The sequence below is a fragment of the Passer montanus genome, unplaced genomic scaffold, assembly GCF_014805655.1.
Source record: "Passer montanus isolate IOZ18808 unplaced genomic scaffold, ASM1480565v1 scaffold19, whole genome shotgun sequence".
Taxonomy (NCBI): domain Eukaryota; kingdom Metazoa; phylum Chordata; class Aves; order Passeriformes; family Passeridae; genus Passer; species Passer montanus.
In genome coordinates this window covers 4,572,492-4,586,960 of record NW_024366480.1, presented here as the reverse complement: position 1 = coordinate 4,586,960, position 14,469 = coordinate 4,572,492, and the positions used below count along the sequence as shown (strand labels likewise).

At 47.3% G+C, this 14,469-nt stretch overlaps 1 protein-coding gene across 2 annotated transcripts in view; it reads left to right on the top strand.

Moving 5' to 3' along the window:
• Positions 1-1,114: 1,114 nt before the first annotated feature.
• NCALD (neurocalcin delta) overlaps positions 1,115-14,469 on the top strand; it is a 57,845-nt gene continuing 44,490 nt past the window's right edge. Inside the window, exons 1-2 of one of the 2 annotated variants that reach the window (XM_039706217.1) lie at positions 1,115-1,334; positions 8,278-8,335. The gene's annotated coding sequence lies outside the window, so the exon portion shown is untranslated. The remainder of the gene's footprint in view (positions 1,335-8,277; positions 8,336-14,469) is intronic. The other variant, XM_039706216.1, reaches the window with a different exon arrangement.

Sequence of the window (14,469 nt, the reverse complement as noted above, 5' to 3'; positions counted from 1 at the left end):
ATAAGTCAGATGATACTGGACACAGTATCGAGCCTTGGGGAACACCATGAGCTACAGGCCTCCAACTAGACCCTGTGTCACTGACCACAATCTTCTGAGACCTGCTGTTCAGTTTTCTTTCCACTTCACTGTGCACTCATCCAGACCTGATGAGCTCAGAAGCATTTTCTTGTTGCTGACTCTGTCTTTCCTCCCTGCTTTTCACAGGTGAAAGTCTTTCTCTTCTCCAGCCTCTTCTGTGTCCTACTCCTGGCGCATGCATGTGTTGTGAGGCTCTGGTAAGGTGGAGAGAGAGAAAAAAAGGAAATTAGGAGGAAGGAGTGGATTTCAGCTAGAGTTACAAGGGAATTGGAGACACTGGTGTTGTGTCTCTTCCTGCGGGAGTAGGCAGCACAGGTGAGTCAGAATCAGATGCAGGCATGTGCTACTTTGTCCTGCTTCCCGTGCTGTTTTGCTGGGAGCAGCTGGAGAAGCATCCCGTGCGGGCTAGCAGAGGGACCAGCTGCTGAGGCTGAGGGGCAGAGGCCGAGCTGGCCCGGCAGCTCTGGGGCCAGCGCGCAGCCCTGCACGGCTGCTGCCCTCACCACCACGGCAGGAGCACTGCTGCCTCGCCCGGACCTGGGCACAGCGTGGGTGACCAACCATGCGTCACTCTGCCTATGAATAAAACTTCAGCTGCGTGTCATTTAGAAAGACCCTAATTTTAGCCAGCCAGCATGTCACTGCGGTGCCCCAGCACCCTCGCGGGGCAGCTTTTGTGCCCCTTTGCTTGGGCAAGCCAGGTGCACAATGTCTTTTTTTCTGCCGGCGGTTGGGGATGCAGGAGGAGGGGAAGAGCGGTCTCGCACAGGACAGGGCTGAGGCAGGGCCGGCGGTGGGAGCGGCCGCGGCAGGAGCTGCGCTGCCGGGCGCGGTGTGACAGATGACCTGCCGCGGGGATTTGGGAGCAGGGCCGGCGGTGGGAGCGGCCGCGGCAGGAGCTGCGCTGCCGGGCGCGGTGTGACAGATGACCTGCCGCGGGGATTTGGGAGCAGGGCCGGCGGTGGGAGCGGCCGCGGCAGGAGCTGCGCTGCCGGGCGCGGTGTGACAGATGACCTGCCGCGGGGATTTGGGAGCAGGGCCGGCGTTGCCGGGACAACCGGCGCCCCGGGCCGGCCGCGCCGAGTGACGGCGGCCTGACGTCAGCCGGGGGCTGAGCCTGCGGCCCGGCCGCCGCGGAGCCGGCAGAGACACACGGAGCCCGGTGGATGCTGCAGTCATCCCCGCCGCCGCCGCTGAATCCCGGGGGCTGCCAGAGCATGGACTATTAAAAACTTGCATTTCTGCAGCGTGAGGTAACCGTTTGCTTTATGTTCTCATCAGGTTTGGATTATTTTCCTTTAACGAAAAAAAAATAGAATAGAAAGCAGCTTGTATCAGTGACTGATATTTTTTTTTCACTTGTTTGTTTTGGCTGGAAGTTTGCCTTGATGATCAAGCCCAGCGCTATCAGATAAATGCAGAGCAGCTTCCAGTTACTAATTCTGTGTGTAGACGGCAAAACGGTGTTAAATATAGGTTAATGATCCATGAAAGGAGAATGAAATGATATCGTTCTCATTTGACACTTTAGGAATATAAATGAACGTGAGTAATCCTAGGCTAACGCGTTCAGGAGTTAAACGAAAGGATGTTTCGGCACTGTGTTTTTTATACCTCTGCTGGAATCTGTTGTTTTTTAGTCCTGCCCGGTTCAGGCGGGTTTTTTCCCAGTGTGTCCAGTGAGGGGGAAGCCAGCAGTCAATGCAGCCAGGAGCAGCTTAAAATCCGACTCTCAAAGTTCAGCATTTAAATCATCTTTGTTGGGGCGCAGTCCCTGCGCGCTGCCCGGGCTTTCTGCCCCTCTCCCGGGCACGCGGCACCCTTGGCTGTGTAGCATCTGCAGGGAAAGACACAAAACCTTCCTGAAAAACTGTCTGAAATGTGCCAAGAGAGCAGCGTTGCTGTAACACTGGCTTTTACCCTTTTTCTCACAAGCACACACGCACAGGGCTTGTTTATTCTCTCTCTCTTTTTTTTTTTTCTGTTGTGCATTGAGATCAGTTAGAATAGCTAAAAAAAGAACTGCAGCATGAGCAGCATGATTTTTCAATCACCACAGTGACTGAAAAATGAAACGCGATTTGGGTCTTTTTGTGAAAACAAGAGGGAGTTTGTGTCTGTTTCTGTATTGCACTTACTCTGAGGTGGCTGTTGTGGGGAAGGATATCCCAGAGCTCCTGAAGTTAGTGCCACAGGCTGAGTTTGTTTGTGTGGGAACATATAGATTTGTTTTAAGAACAGATTACAGCTGAAGCATCATGTGCGTTGTTTCCTGGAAAAGTATGTTAGATCTTTCTTATCTTCTCTAATTATATACTCCTGTTCCCTTCCTCCCAAAGTTCAAAGGGTTTATCGATAATGGTAATGATTCTCTAAAGCAGCTGCTGGTCTAAAACAGTGTGGAGCTACAACACAATTTAAAACACAGAGCAGTAAAAGATTTTGTAAAAATCTACAAAAATTATTATAATGTTATCAAATGCAGCGTAAGTAATTGTTTCAGAAAGAGAGCCAAGACAGATATTAAAACTGAAGGCACTTCTCTAAGAAAGTTATGGCTTAGTGCTCTGGATTTCACTGCATTTGGCATTCTTAGCAGAGAACAAGGATAAATGCTGAAACATGTGAACTGTCTAAACCTGAAAAAACGTCTAAACCATTTCACTTGGTGTTATCTCATTAGTCCTTTCCTGTTCAGCTGATACCCTAAGACATAATTGTTGGGGCGGCTCAAATATTTCAAATTGTCTTTATTAAATTCTTCACCTGATGCCACTGCAGCAGTGCATGGGGAATCTGGCCTGGCTCCTCACAGGTGAGTTGTACCCAGGTTTGCAGGAGCCTCGCAGCGTTGGAGGGGGTGGCACCCCATGTGCAGCCTTGCCACAGGGAGTGAGCAGGCTCTGGGTGTCCCTGCCTGGTGACCTGCCTGGGCTGAGCTGGGCACGGCTGCTGTGGGGAGCTGTGCCTCAGCCAAGGCATTCACCCCCTCCATCAGCATGTGAGTCCTCAGAGTGCAGAGTGGGCTAGCAGGGGAGGACAGGGAGGTGGTTTATGCAGCCCACCAGCCTCTGAGGTCTGCTTGTTCACCAGCTGGAGCAAGTCTGCAGAGGGACCAAGGCGTGGAGTGTGGGGACAGATTTGAGCTGAGTGGCACCTGCCATTCAAGGGAAGTAATTCATCCTCACGTCTGCAGTATTTGACTCCATGTGTGGCTGCTGTCACCTCCCAGATTGGACTTGAATGATGGTGCTCAGTGTGGGCTGAGGCTTATTCTCATTCATTTAGGCTTGAATACAGTGTCCTGTAGCATCTGATGCCTTGATACCACCTGTAAGGGGAAAAATAATTGATGCAACTTTTGCTCAAGAGCTATCCATTAGAAATGTCTTAAAAATACCTCCCTCATCTCCAGATGGAATAGAGATGTCTTTCTTTAGTGATATGGAGGCAGTCTTGAAAAGGCTCTAACTTGACCTTAGAGTGAAGATGGCAAACTGCTTCACATTTTAGCAGAAGGGTCCTGTACATGCTGCTGCAAGAGGTCTGAGAGGTAATGTCACAGGGGAAGTGGGTAGGTGCCACTGAGGTTGCACAGGGATGCGTCCTGCCTGGCAGAACGACACCTCTGTCCCCTCTTGATGAGTCTTTGGGGGCTTTGGGCATCCCATCACCAGGCTCCACCCGTTTTGCCCCAGAGATGGGAATGGGTTGCAGGCAGGCAGCTCACAGGCAGTGCCAGAATCTGCAACTGGAGGTGACACAGATCCCTGCTCAGGAGGGAAGGGAATGGTGTGTGACAGTCATCCTGGGGCTGTGTGCCTCTGCTTGACAATTTCATGCTCTTGTTGTCACTGGTCAGCTCTGTAGCAAACCCTTTGGACGAGCACTGGGGTTTACCTTGGCAGGGTGTGAAGCTGCCAGGCAATGTAATGCTAAGCATCCCTCCCTCTCTGAGCTGCCGTGCTTGCACCCACCATGAGAAAAGAGCAAAGAGCCTGTAGGTTCCTTCCCACCACCCAGAGGGGAAGGTGGCTGCATCCTTCACCTTCTGCCCAATGCCACAACTGACACTGCCAGCTTCCTTGGGCTGGAAATCCTCTGACGTAAAGAGAAAAAATGTGAGATGCACATGGGCTTGGCAGCACTCCACCTTCTTTTAGGGAGTCTAGACTGACCCTCCAACTTCCCCATCAGCCTTCCTGTCATTTGCAAATGTCACCCCCTTTGCACACACAGGAGGAAGGGATGATCTCTTCCTCCAGTCTCCGTGTCCATGGCGAAGGGCGAGCAGAGCAGCAATTCCCAAGGAGCTGGAGCACTGCGCCTTAGGAGAGAGCTTGGCTGAAGTCACGTCTGAGATCTCCTCAAGTCACTTCTCACACAACTGCATACAGCAGGGAAATCAAAACCAGATGTGAGCTGTTGATGCCTCTAGCCTCATAATAATAACACACTCAGTGTGCTCTACCTTGGTCTGGTGAGTTGATGGGCAATGACAATCTAAATTTAGGCCAGAATCATAATAAAACATAAAAACCCCTTGCAGTGCAGAACACTACTCCTTGAATTTTTTCAAACAGAATGCAATTTCTGCCGTCTTTTTAAAGGTCCTAGCTACTGCTGAGGCAATATTCATGGGGGGAATAAAATCCTCTGTAAAGGGTGGCAGTTGTCAGTGGGAACTGATGCTTCAGTATGGAGTTTCAAGATTTAAATTACTTATTGCAGAAGTTGGTTCCCACTTTTGCTAAAAATCATTACATTGTGCTAATTTAATGTCTGCACCAACATTAGGAACAACTGGTTTAAATGATAGCTGATCTGCAGTAGAGATTTGGCATTTTAACCAACAGTTGTTTTTCCAATTAAACACAGATGCCATACGTAGGGTACTCTGAATGCAAAATAAAAGCTGACCTGGCTGTTGGTTCCAAGCTAAAGCAACAAAAATCCTAACTCTGGAATGTTTTTGGTGGTCATATTTTAGACATAATCTTCTATGGTGAGCCAAAATCTGTACAGACAGCTTTAGTCAGATAACAGTTTAAAAAATAGACTATGTTTTGGCTGTACTTTTGCAGCTGTTAAATTTATCTTCTTAAATAGCAGGGAGTATGAGTTGAGGGTTGAGAAACAGTAATTTTGTAATTATTTTATATGGATTGAATTATTCTGTCATCAAATTTGCATCTCAGACAGCATTACAGTATGAAAATATAATTAGAAACTGTAATTCAGGAATTGCTGAATGTGATATTTCCCAGAGGGAGCACTGTGAAGAAGCTGCCCTTACTACAACTTTAGCAAATGTTGAAATCCTATAGGTGGAAAATGCGAAGGCTGAGTTGTAAAGTTCCTCTCTCTTCTATGTCTTCACCATACTGTCAACTTTCTGCTTAACTTCATTTTTCATAAGATCATTTCCACAGAATCATCTAATCATTACGAGCTGAAGGGCTCAGATCCTGTTCTGCTGAATTTCAGACTGGCTGTGCTGATAGCTGCTGAATTGCTTTCAGACACAAAATGACACTGAGATAATGTAAGGATCTGATTTACATGCAGAAAAACCAAGAAGCTTGTCGTTTGGTCTGAAATGCTGCTTTCAATTTGCCCAGCACCTGAAATTCCCAGCCACGCCTCCTTTCACAGAAAATAGCTGAGGGTCTAGCTCTAATTATCTTCTTTTGTAGTTCACTATTTTTTGCAGTACGTGTTCACAGTGTTGTGCAAAGTTTTAGCTGTATAAAACCCACTGATGTCAATCCTTGTGGTTTTTATTCTTGTGATAATCTATGGCTTATCATAGGCATACTAGCTGGAAACAAACATGTCTGGTGTTTTTTAGCTGGGCTTGCGTAGATAAATCCCGTGTGCTTTTGTTTGCGTTGTGCACTTTTTAGGAGAGCATCTCCGTGGCCAATTTTTCCCACCACTTTATTGGGGCATTAGCCAGGTCCTTATGTGAAACCAAGCCTGGGATGCACAAAGCAGGGGTGGCATTGGGAGGAGACAGAAGCTGAGTATGGGACATGCTTGATGCTTTGAATTCCCCATACATCTGTCACAGTCCTGCTGAGTGACAGTCACAGTGCAATGCAGAGGAAGTGTCAGGACAGGAAAAGGAGAAGTGTGGACCTGTGACCCCAAGGATGGCATGGATACATGGGCTGGCTGGTGACATGGTTCCTAGTGGCCCAGGGATGCTGTCACCCCCAGAGTGCTCTGAGGATCAAGAGCTTTTCCCATGGCTGCCCAGGGCCACCTTCCTGCACCCAGCCCTGTCACTTTGCCTGGGTGCTGGGGAAGATGTTTGTCCCATCACTCACATTTTGGGTGATGCACATCCTGCCCCTCTTGTCTGGTATTTGCAATAGGAGCACAGGACAGGAGCTTCAGGGTGTGACTGCAGATGGCCAGTTCTGTAAGGAGGCTGCAGTAAGCCAGGATGGCTCTTTAGGGACAAGTGGCCTTGCTTGAGGTGCAGGTGCTGCTTTACAGTTGGGACGTGAGCAGTTCCTGAACACCACAACTGCATTTTTGCACATTTACTTAGGAACTGTAAAGGAGCAGGAGGCAGCATTTCAACTGACCGTGTCTGCACATGGGAGCTGAAAGGCTTTGAGACAGGTTTATACCTGCCATATGTGTCACAAAGCCTCTTAGCTGTGTGCTGAATTTTATTGTCAAGAGAATGGGTTTGGGAGCAGGCCAGAGCCAGGCTGTCCAGCCACAGGGGCATGGTGGACCAGCAGGGATGGGACGAGGAGGGAAGGAGAGTCCTTGGCAGGGCTGACTGAGTGTGCTGGCAGGATGTGTCCAGGGCAGGCTGATGCTCTTGCACTGCTGCATCTGCCCATGCAGGGAGCTCCGGCATCTGCAGAACAGGACAGAAAAGACTTTTTGCTCCATGAAACAGAGCTGAAGGAGTTGGGAGAGTGAAATACTCTGCCTGTGTTAGCAATGATGCAGTGATGTTGTTTAGCTGCCATGTAGCTGTGGCTAACAGAGCTGCTCTCTCTTCTGGCCACTGGGTTCAAAGAAGGGCTGGAGGAACACGCTCAGTCAACCCTTGTGCAGTGCCTGCTACTTGATAACAATAGTTTCATGCTTGTTCTACTATTATAAATAGAAAAGATCAGCTTTTGGAGACATCCAACATGACTTGTGGAGAGATTTTATTAGACAAGCAGATCAGGTGGTTTACAGGCTATCACCCAAGAGAATACAAGTTAAAGCTGAAGAAGGTCAAAGTTGGCTTCTCTCCTTAGCAAATTCCCTCACTCTTAGAGCAGCAAGATTTCCTGATTATGCCTCACACAGTCTTTCTGCGTCTCCTCCAGGACTGCAAAACCACAATGGATCCAGCACATATGAAGTGTCTAACTTCAGCTGAATAACACTTAAAGAGATTTCATGAAGCAATTCAGCCTGAGAACCTTTTAACTCTAAAGAAATATTCTCCTCACGTTGTGCTCGCAAATCCAAGATGCCAGGGGGATGTGAGCACAAAGCTGTTGATTATCTCCACAACTGCTATGTGCTTCCTATCACAACAGTATTCTTTTGTGCAGAATGGCAGCAAGATTGCAGAGTCCTCTTTAGCTTTACCATCTTTGCAAGCCCCGGTCCAATTAGAGCAATTATATCTCAGCAGAAGCACTGTCTGTTGTCCTCCGGACCTGTCTGTCAAGCATCCTATTCATTGCTGTTTATCATGTATGAGGCTTTTCATGTAGAGTCATTCTGACCCTACTGAAACAGTCCCACCAGAAGGGTGGCCTGTGTTTTTATTTCACAGGCTGATGTGGTTGAGAAGAGTGCAAAATTATGGCTGGCCAAGGATACATCTTTCAGTCTAACCATGATCTCCTCTCATTTGAGTATTATTGCTGGTTTGACACAGCACACAGCTTTCATGTTCAATTATTTCACTTCACCCTTCATTTTCAATTACTTTACTGCTAAAAATTGAGAACATTATCAGAATTCACAGTTCTTCCTTGCCATGTTCAAGGGTTTCCTCAATCAAAATCCCCAACGTGAATTGCAAGGCATGTAATGTTTGATGGCACATGATATTAAACCACTTACAGCTCTGATGTCTGTGTAGACTCTCTGGTCTCTGAGTTATGGGGTAGTGGGAACTTCTGCAGAAAGACCATTTGTGTTTTGCTTTGCCTCTCCTGACAGGGCCTGATGAAGGAGCTGAGCGACTCCTGCTAAGGAAGTCCCCCTTGTCACCACTAAGGTAAAACCTGAAAAGCAGAACTCAGTGAAAAGGCAGAAGTGCTGGGACTTGGGAAGGTCAGAGGGAATGTAAAGAGGAACTCTTTCTGAACAAAAAAAAAATAGATATTTACTTTCTCCTACTGCTCTTGGAAAGGAAAATCCAGGGAGCAGTGTTTAGAGTCATCTTTATGAAACAAAGAGAATTATTTCTGACAATTCAGAAATGAGACTGCCTGTGAGAGAGCATCCCCTGTCCCTGCTGCTACCTCCATGCATCCATGGGAGTCCTCACCAGCATTCACAGAAGCACTAGGGCAGAATAGGATTGCTTTAGGAACTGAAAACATGAGCTCAGACTTCGGTTGTTCTTCCTTCAGTATCATCAGGGCAGTGGTTCCCCCACATTTGTTTCCTATTTTACCTCTCTTCTGCTAGATTTTAGCCCAGAAGGGCTGCTTTTGTCAGGTGGAACTTCAGGGCCATCTGCAGTAGTGGTCCAGATGTCACCTGTGCCTTCCCTTGGCACAGGATGCTGCAGGCAGGAGAGCTGTGCCAGCACTGACCAGGGCTGCAAAGAGACCTGGCCAGTTTGGCCACACCATGGCAAGAAAAAGTGAGAGCTGATGCAACAGCAGTGTGACATGCTCTACATCTGCTCCTGGGCGTCTTGGTGAATTTGTGAAAGATGAGTTTATGCTGCTTCACTGGATCTGCAGCTTGGCAGATTCAGTTTCTCTTCTTGCAGCGATGGTGTTTTCGGTGAGAACACGGGCCAGGGTTCTCTGCTGCTGTGCAGAGTCAGACCCTCCACTCACCATAGACACATAATGTTTGTGGTGCTTCAATTAGGAAAATACAATTCTTTCAGAGATGGCAAAAGGTGACAGAAGCTAGCAGGGTGACTGCTTGACTTTTATGCTTTTTGTTAGACACTGGGACCTTTGCAGAAACCCCTGCCTCAATTCAAGGAATCTGATTAGAAATTGAAGAGTATTTCACTATTAGTTCTCCATGTGGCAGTTAGTAGGCTGTGGTGTTCCTCCAAGAGCCTGTAGTAAGACACACTCTTCCTGCATGCCACTCCCACCATGCTTGCAGCTGGCACACCAAACAGGGTGTTGGGGAGGCAGCTGGGAGAGAAGGAGTTAAAACAAGCCACAATTACCAATTTGAGACAGTCTCAAAAATAGCAGCTTTTCTTTTGTTTGCTGAATTCCCCATGCTTTTACACTGCTATTCTCATTATTCTTGTCTTTCCCAAAATAACATTTTTAAGCAGAAGAATGACTTGAATGGGGAGAAGAGGGGATCTGCAGGCCAAGTGGGACAGCTGCATGCTCCTATTTCTGCAGTGAGGGGTATTTCAGTATTTCAGGCAATTTTGCTTCCTCACTGGCAAGCCCAGTAATTCCTCCCTGACAGCTCTTGCTTCCCAGGGGCAAGAGTTGGGCAGAGTGCTCATGCTGTCCACTGTTTTTATAGCCCAGCTTGAAAAGAAGCATCTCTTGCTGGTGGATGCTCCTTTGAAGAAGAAGGAAAGGATGCTTTTGGAAAAATAAGCCTGAAGGAGCCTGGCTCCAGGACTAGTGATGCAGGCAGATCCCACTGAGCTGGGATGCAGTTCCAGCCTCAAAGCACCTTGTGTGTCCCACCCTAGACTGCTGGCCCAGGAAAGCAGCTGCTCAGGAGGGGCTCCCTGACAGCACCCAGCAGGGCTGCCCAGTGATCCTGCTCCCTTATCCCTCACAGTCAGGCATGCAGCCAAACACAAACAGGGTGAGCTCCAGAAACACGTGCCAGCAGCCTTCCCCTAGGGCTACAGGCAGGGATGGTAGCAAAGAAGCCCTGAGAGGAATTAAAAATTAAATGCTCATGGCAGTGGCTTCCCGTCACCACATCTCAGCAGTTCACCTTCACCGTGGCTGGCTGGCTGCCCAAGCACTGGGCAGGAGCAGAGAGAGGAGCATCCCATTCTCACTGCTTTCCCTGGAGATCAGCCAGCTCTCCTGTGGCTCTGGTGGATAAGGAGGAGCTGCTTCACTGCTGCATGCACACAGAACTGACCAGAACAAGCAGCATGTGCCTCTTTGTGGAAATCCCCTGAGTCCGAGCGAAAGGCATCACGCCCGGAGGTGGCCAGACCCAGATGAGTCACATGCCTCTTGAGCAGGTGCAGCTGTCCAAGTGTGGGGTGCTGAGAAGCTGAGCTGGCCATAGCACAGCCCTCTCTGTGGTCTGGAGTCTGCAATAACCCAGCAACAGGTGTGCTTAGTGTAGGTGGAGGCTGAGCCCACAGACACTGGTATTTGGGGTGCAAGGATCATGCCAGCCAAGGCTGGTATTTGGAGGTAGAAGGGCTGGGCTCCATGGGGACGTTTGGCCCTCCTTGGCATCCAGTCCAGCTCCTGGGTGTGCACATGCCCTGAAACCCCTTCAGAGCCCCAGCCCCATCACTGAGCCCAAGGCCCCTTGCAGAGCATGTCCCAAATGATTTGAACTTTGGGTCAAGTTCATAATCTCCACTTAATATCCCACACTAGGCAAGCATTTATTTCCCCCAAACCTTGATATTTTTTGTTTTGACACTAACACTCAAGTAGGTGACAAGCTATCCAGTTTCCTGAGATAATGGTTGTGTCTGTACTATGGCCACTGGCTGTGTCCATAATAAATGAAATAGGGGGCAACCCCAGCACCAGAGCTCAGTAGTCAAAATCACTTCCTCTGCACAGCAGTCCCTATCCCAGTCTAGCTTCCAATCAGTTCCTATCTTCCCAGCCTGTCCACTGGGTCCATTCCAGGGGGCAAATGGCACACAGTCACTTTTCAGGAGGGTGCAGAGTTCAACAGCACAGACCAGTTGGTCCCATGCTGGGGAATGCACCCACATATATTTGCTTCATAGTCACAGGTGATATGGTAAATGTCATCATGCATAACTGGGTGAGAATCCTTGGGGGGAAAAAAGAGCCTTAAAAGTAGAAGTGTTTTTTCTGAAGCCCAGGTCTAGGTAGAGCTCATGAGCTGCAGGCTCTGGCCACAGCCAGGAAATCAGCCCATTGGAGCATGACAAAAAGGCTTGCAGCTCCAGTCTGTCAAAAACAGCAGTGGGGTTCTAATAGGACCAAAGTGAAGGAAATGAGGAACATGGCTGGAAGAAAGGATAAAGAAAAGCCTTTGGTCCATAGAGCACCAGGCTCTTTACTCCTCTGTTTGTACAGAGGAACATTATCATGTACACTGAGGACCTGGCTCTTTACAGAGAGTGGGTTTGATGCTGATTTCATGTTGTTTCTCAGTTCTTTCCCCTGTGAGGCTCAGTTTTAATTCTTTTCTAGTTTACAATCCATTTATTTGTATATGTGAAAAATGCATAGGTCAGTATTCACTACTGTTCTACCATTAATCCAGAATAACTAAATTGTTATTATCTGTATGAGACTTCTCAGTGAAAGACCAACATGTTCCACTTTTTAAATGCTGTCTCATGTCTAAAATCTGTTTTCCAAATCCTCCTTTGCCTGCAGTGAGCACTGTGCTCTGCACAGTGCACTCTCCAGCTCCCTGGGGACTGCTCAGCCCCACATACAGCACTGCCTTTGCCACACAGCACTGTCAGGAATTTCACATTTCACTCTGCAAGGAGAGAAGTGATGTCCAGGTGCTGTCCTCCTAAAACTTCAGGGTTGAAAGAGATCAAAAGCAAAGGACACTTCTGAATGCAGTTTTCTCCCAGTACTTCTGGCTTTGTTGAATTCAACCTTAATGTTTTTGATCTTGGAGCATAATGTCAGTAGGGTTTGTGAGAGCCAGGGGAACATTTGCCTATCTCTTTGCCTGAGGCTTTTCAGGTAGGTTTGATTATTTTAATTTCTTCCTCTGTTAGACATAGAGTGTCTTCCACTTTCCCTAAATTTCCCAGTCGTGTCGGTCACAGATCACTTAGTGCTACATGGAAGCCATCATATGGAACTCTGATATTATCTGCAGATTTACATCAAAGTCCTACAAAGCATGAGGGTACTGGCTGAAAACTTTGAACAGTGCGGTTCTAAAAGAACTAAAGCAAGACTTGGACATGACTGTGTGAAAGCATAAAGTTTTCCCTTTTCACTTACAAACAGAAGTTGCTGTGCTTGTATTGCTCCAAATAAAACAGGAGATTTGAGAAGACTAGCATTAAGACAGTTTTTCAGAGTCATTGAATATGTTTTAATCCTTAATAGCCTTGAGCAATTGGCTCCCAGTGAACTCACGGAAGGAGAGGTATAATTAAAGATCTGTCTTGCGTGGCCTGCTGTGCATTTATAGCTCTGCAACTGCTCTCAGTAGTGAAACAGAAATATGTCTTTCAAAGGAAAGCTCAACAACAGAAAATATTTCTTTCAGAAATATGAACACAAGTGTTTCTTCCAAGAATTGTCAGATAAAAGCAAAAATGTTTTTAAATTTCTACTTCCACTAAGCACCTGGCTCTAATCTACAGTTTCTTGACCCAAATGGGATCCTATTTTAAGGCATTGTTATTTCATCTGATAATAAAAGTCTATTCAACCATTTCTGTGTTTCATCACTGTTTGCATTTCTTGTTCTGTACCATAGTTTGCATTTTTCTCCAACCTTTCCTCTGAAGAATCAGTGTTGTCCAAATTGCCGCTGCTCAACTGGACATAATTCCCTGTTCCTTGCTCTTTGAAGTTGGTTACCTAATTCTGCTGGTGGGTAATTTTGATAAAGATTTCACAGAATGCTACATTTGTCTGCACAGATGATAGAATGACAGGTTTTTCTCCCAGCCATTGCAGGGGTTTATGATTGCTGCTTCTCAGGTGTCTGGCACAAATGGAAGTGGCACCATTGTGGAACGTGCTTGTTATTCAGGCATTAGCCTTGAAAAAACCTGGATTGTTGCATGGTTTGTCATGTCTGTTTAAGCACACTATTTCTGAAAACTGCTCCTCCTCCAATCAATTAGAAGCTCCATTAAATTGGATAAACTTATTAAGAAAAGTAAGAGATTTACTCAAGGAATCTTTATTGCATTTCTGATTCTAATATACAAAGAAGATTGCTTTAATTATAAGTGGACAAAAGAAAGATCTACTCTATGTTCCCACGAGGCAACTATCAGCAACATGCACCTTCTTCATCTGATGCAGTCATGACGAGTAATTAGGTTTGGTAGTTCTCCTGGGAGCAGCAGTTAACTGTATTACAGAGCCCCAAGAGACAATGACATCAGGTGGATTTGTTGGGTTTTGTGGGTATCTGTTCTCAGCTGTTTTTTGTTGCCCTGAGGAGACTCATGATCTACTCTATGTTCCCACGAGGCAACTATCAGCAACATGCACCTTCTTCATCTGATGCAGTCATGACGAGTAATTAGGTTTGGTAGTTCTCCTGGGAGCAGCAGTTAACTGTATTACAGAGCCCCAAGAGACAATGACATCAGGTGGATTTGTTGGGTTTTGTGGGTATCTGTTCTCAGCTGTTTTTTCTTGCCCTGAGGAGACAGCCATAATGTAGGCAGAGGGTTCAGATGATGAGCTGTTCATCTCCCCACCTCATCTCCAGCCAATTTCACTGCACTTGGTGCTGCCCTCTGGAAGGTCAGAGGATGGCAGAGAACTCTGGTGGCCCTCTGTGCTTGCAGACACATGCATGGCTAGTTTTTGTTGTGCAGAGGGAAGTGCCTTGGTGCCATTCACTCTTTTGTACTTTACTATTATTTCACATCATGAGCAATCAATTTTCAGAGGAGAAGAAGGAAGAGGTCAGTCCAAGGTGGTGTCCTAGAACAAGAGCTCCCTGCTGCTGCCTGTGTTCTTACCTGTTAGGTGGGCATTTGACAATGGAGTGAAGGTCTGATAAGCAGAGAAATTCCTCCATATCTGTCGTGGTGTGGCTTGGGAGGGAGCGTGAGGCAGCATGGTGCTTTCCCACTGTCACAATTGAGACGGTGCTGGGCATGCCTTGAGGCAGCAGGATGGCTGTCAGGAGGTTTAGGTGCCTACAGCCTCTGAGCCCAGGTAGGGTCAAGAAGTGCCTGATGAGAGTCTGCTCTGTACCAACCTCCTGTGAGTCTCTGCCAACCCAGGAATCTTGAAAACTGACCCCAGCTAGCCCAGGAGCACATGATCAGCTGATAAAAAA